This window comes from Petromyzon marinus, unplaced genomic scaffold (genome assembly GCF_048934315.1).
Source record: "Petromyzon marinus isolate PM22_M1 ecotype Great Lakes invasive population unplaced genomic scaffold, UKy_Petmar_22M1.pri1.0 PM_G_Scaffold_29, whole genome shotgun sequence".
Taxonomy (NCBI): Eukaryota; Metazoa; Chordata; class Hyperoartia; order Petromyzontiformes; family Petromyzontidae; genus Petromyzon; species Petromyzon marinus.
Window position 1 is genome coordinate 2,060,001 of NW_027422861.1, and position 5,000 is coordinate 2,065,000.

The 5,000-nt window shown below is 40.7% G+C and overlaps 1 pseudogene; it reads left to right on the top strand.

The window, feature by feature from the left end:
* LOC142914938 (28S ribosomal RNA) overlaps nucleotides 1-5,000 on the top strand; it is a 10,393-nt pseudogene that overhangs the window by 3,394 nt on the left and 1,999 nt on the right.

A 5,000-nucleotide genomic window follows, 5' to 3' on the forward strand; every position in this document is an offset into this window, starting at 1 on the left:
CCCCAAATGTGGGGGAATAAAGTTAACTGAGGAAAGCTTACCAATGGTCTGTGAATGTTGCCAGGCACGCTTTGCAACTCTAAGTGGCCTTTCGCAGCACAAGAGGCATGCTCACCCAGTCACCCGTAATGAGGAAAGAATTAAAGATGGTATAAAGGGTACCTCGCAGAGAGGGGTACACCGTAGCTGCTGGTCTTTGAAGGAAGTAGAACAGCTGGCCCTTCTAGAGTTGCAGTTTCAGGGGAAAAAGAATATCAATAAGATCATTGCTGAAGCGCTTGGGACTAAGACCAACAAGCAAGTCTCTGACAAGAGACGGGACCTAAGTAAAAAGACAGGGGCCCCCATGTCAGACAGCTTACATTTTTCTTCTAGGCCTCTTGAGACATTGTCTCCCCCACCAAATGTAACAACGGGGACTTCATCCATACTCGCTCAAGCAGCTGAGCGGCTTACGAATGAGAATTCTGGGACCCTGGAAAAGCCTGCAATGGAGGCAATAAAGGCTTGGCTTAACGGCGAGGGCCAACATGATGCCCTCGTAGAAACTGCCACAGCATTGATGCTTTGTCCGATGAGATTGGTGAAAAACAAAGGCAAACGTTCAAAACCCGAGAACGACATTATTAAACCCAGGATATTACCCACACGATCTTGGATGAAGAAGAGAGCGGAAAAACGAGGAAGCTTCATGAAGCACCAGAAGCTCTTCTTTAAGAACCGCTCTCTTCTTGCGTCCTTAGTCCTGGATGGCACTGAACGTCATGAATGCCGAATCCCGAACGCAGATGTATATCGTTTTTACTGCGAAAAATGGGAGAAGGTGTTGCCATTCAATGGCCTGGGCCAATTTAAGTCATCAGGTGTTGCAAATAACGAATACTTTGAGCCCCTAATTTCGGTGGAGGAAGTTCAGACTGCCATACGGGCCATTAAACCAACGTCAGCAGCTGGGCCAGATGGCCTAACAAGGGCTGCAATCTGTGCTGCCGACCCCGAGGGTCGGACACTGACAGCCCTATTTAATGCATGGATGATTACAGGAATTATTCCCAAAGAGTTGAAAAAGAATAGGACGATTCTTATTCCTAAGGTTATGGACGATGAAAAGCTGAAAGAATTGGGGAACTGGAGACCAATAACGATCGGTTCAATGATTCTGAGATTATTTTCCAGAATAATGACTGCACGTCTTGCTCGTGCTTGTCCCTTAAACCCAAGGCAGCGTGGTTTTATAGCGGCATCTGGCTGCTCTGAAAATCTTAAGGTGCTACAGGACCTTATGAGACATGCTAAGAAATTGCACAGGCCGTTGGCTGTCATGTTTATCGACATAGCGAAAGCTTTTGACTCGGTTTCGCATGCTCATATTTTATGGGTGTTAAGGCACAAGAAAGTAGATGAACACGTGGTGGGCATCATCCAGAACGCCTACGATCGGTGTACGACCTCGTTCAAAAGCAATGGCGAGTCGACTCGAGAAATTAGCATACGTGTTGGTGTCAAACAGGGTGACCCCATGTCACCCCTGCTCTTCAATCTTGCCATGGACCCTTTGATATGCACCCTAGAGTCACACGGAGTTGGGTACTCCATTGATACCGACCACGTGACAGCTCTTGCGTTTGCTGATGATTTGGTGTTGGTGAGCGAATCTTGGGTTGGTATGGCCGCCAATCTAGCGATCTTGGAATCATTTTGTGGGCTATCGGGATTGGAGGTTCAGGCCAGAAAGTGCCAGGGCTTCATGATAAGCCCAACCAAAGATTCATATACGGTGAACAACTGCGACCCATGGACTATCAAAAATAAAGATGTCCATATGATCCAACCTGATGAATCAACGAAATACCTTGGTCTGAAAATTGGCCCTTGGACTGGCACTATACAGCCTGATCTACATTGTCAGCTAAAGACATGGATCTCGAAAATCGATGAGGCGCCTCTGAAGCCAACTCAGAAGGTTGAACTACTCAATGCCTATGCCCTACCCAGATTGTTATATCCTGCAGACCACTCGGACTGCAAGCAATCAACTCTCCGTGGGTTGGACCAAGAGATTAGAAAGGCGGTAAAAGGATGGCTCCACCTTCCCGCTTCAACTTGTGATGGACTGTTATATGCCAGAGCCCGAGACGGAGGCCTTGCCATCTTGAAACTGGAAAAAACAATCCCTTCGGTTCAAGTTAGAAGGCTGCAACGTATAGCAAACTCGTCCGATGCTATCACCCGTAATATTGTGTCCTCGCAGGGTATGGAGGAAGAATACCGTAATTTGTGGGTACGAGCAGGGGGTGACAGTGATGCAATCCCAACATTCGTTCTCAGGGACTCGGTGTCAAAAGAACCTGTATATCCGAGACCCTGCGATTGGAGGGAGCATGAATTTCAGAGATGGTGCGAAAAGCCGGTTCAAGGAAGGGGCATTGTAAACTTTGCGCATGATAGAATCAGTAATGCTTGGTTGAGGCCATGGTGCGGCTTTAAACAATGCTTCTTTATCGCAGCACTACAACTAAGGGCAAATATTTACCCAACAAGAGAAAGCTTGAACAGAGGCAGAGATGGGGCCTTACGTTCCTGCAGGAAATGCTCTGCCAGACTCGAGTCCCTTTCGCACATTCTCGGTCAATGTCCTGCAGTACAGAAAGCAAGAATTGCGCGACATAACAAGATCAGTAACATTCTGGCAGACGAAGCGGCTAGATTGGGCTGGTCTGTATACAAAGAGCCACGGTTCATATCCGAGACGGGAGAGATGAGAAAGCCTGACCTCGTGTTTGCAAAAGATGAGGAGGCGGTTGTGATCGATGTCACCGTCCGTTTTGAGCTTTCAAAGAATACCTTGTCAGATGCTGCCTCGCACAAAGTTTCGTACTATACCCCTCTTGGTGATCAAGTCAAAGTGCTGACGAAGGCTAGCAAGGTCACATTCTTTGGATTCCCGGTTGGGGCAAGAGGAAAGTGGCCCCTTGAGAATAACGAGGTACTTACCTCCCTGGGCCTGACCAAACCCAGAACGACATCACTGGCCAAGATGATTTCCCGCAGAACGCTGCTTTTCTCTCTTGATATTCTGAGAATGTTCTGTGGAAATTATGCGGTCTATGAACAGTCATAGACAACCTCCGAAACAAATAATAGTTTTGTTTTAAGATGTCATTTGTTTTAGATTGATTTTGTTATTTTCGAAGGTGAAGTCGGTTTTTATTTCATTTTACTATTTTCCACAATTTAGATTGTTATTTTCCAAGACGAAGTCTTGGTTTTTTTTATTGTTAGTTTTTTTTTAACACGTCGTATTTGTTACTTTAGAGCTTAGAGGGGACTTTATTTTCGCCTTACTATTTTCTGCCTACAAAGAAGATTAAAAATAAGCTTTTTTCAAGATGGTTTTGTTATTTTCCAAGGTGAAGTCTTGGTATTCTTATTTTACTATTTTCCATAAAGAAGACCTTTCTTTTAGATTTTGTTATTTTCCAAGACGAAGACTTGGTATTTTTATTATATTGCTATTTTTTACACGAAGCTTATTCAAGAGCACTTATATAGATTAGACTTTGTTATTTTAATTCTTTATTTTTGGACTACATCAGTTCGAGAGTCCTGTAACTTACTATTTTCTGCCTACAAAGAAGATTAGAAATAAGCTTTATTTAAGATGTTTTAGATTAGATTTTGTTATTTTCCAAGGTGAAGTCTTGGTTTTTTTTATTTTACTATTTTCCACAAAGAAGACTTTTCTTTTCTTTTAGATTTTGTTATTTTCCAAGACGAAGACTTGGTATTTTTTTTTTTTTGCTATTTTTAACAGGAAGCTTTATTCAAGAGCACTTATATAGATTAGACTTTGTTATTTTAATTCTTTATTTTTGCACTACATCAGTTCGAGAGAAGACTACAAACCAGCTTTATTTAAGATGTTTTAGATTAGATTTTGTTATTTTCCAAGGTGAAGTCTTGTTTTTTTATTTTAATATTTTCCACAAAGAAGACTTTTCTTTTAGATTTTGTTATTTTCCAAGACGAAGACTTGGTATTTTTTTATTGCTATTTTTTTACACGAAGCCTTTTCAAGAGCACTTATATAGATTAGACTTTGTTATTTTAATTCTTTATTTTTGGACTACATCAGTTCGAGAGTCCTGTAACTTACTATTTTCTGCCTACAAAGAAGATTACAAATAAGCTTTATTTAAGATGTTTTAGATTAGATTTTGTTATTTTCCAAGGTGAAGTCTTGGTTTTTTTTATTTTACTATTTTCCACAAAGAAGACTTTTCTTTTCTTTTAGATTTTGTTATTTTCCAAGACGAAGACTTGTTTTTTTTTATATTGCTATTTTTTTTTACACTGCTTTATTCAAGAGCGCTTATATAGATTAGACTTTGTTATTTTAATTCTTTATTTTTGGAATACATCAGTTTGAGAGTCCTGTAACGTACTATTTTCTGCCTACAAAGAAGACTACAGACAAGCTTTATTTAAGATGTTTTAGATTAGATTTTGTTATTTTCCAAGGTGAAGACTTGGTTTTTTTATTTTACTATTTTCCACAAAGAAGATTTTTCTTTTAGATTTTGTTATTTTCCAAGACGAAGACTTGGTATTTTTTTTATTGCTAGTTTTTTTTATATGTTACTTCAGAGCATAGAGAGGACTTTATTTTTACCTTACTATTTTCTGCCTTCAAAGAAGATTAAAAATAAGCTTTATTCAACATTACTTATATAGATTAGACTTTGTTATTTTAATTCTTTATTTTTTGGAGTACATCAATTCGAGAATCCGGTAACTTACCGACTCTACTCCTTGTTGCCATTGATGCACGGCAGCAGGGATTCGATAATACACGGCATCCCAGTCAGGGACCAGCTTGATGATGCTGGATCTGCGTTGGATACACCAGCATGGGAGTACAATACGGTTATTGACTCCACCCCGTGTTATCAAAGATGCATGGTAACAGGGCGAAGGAAACTCACAGCATCCTTGCCACG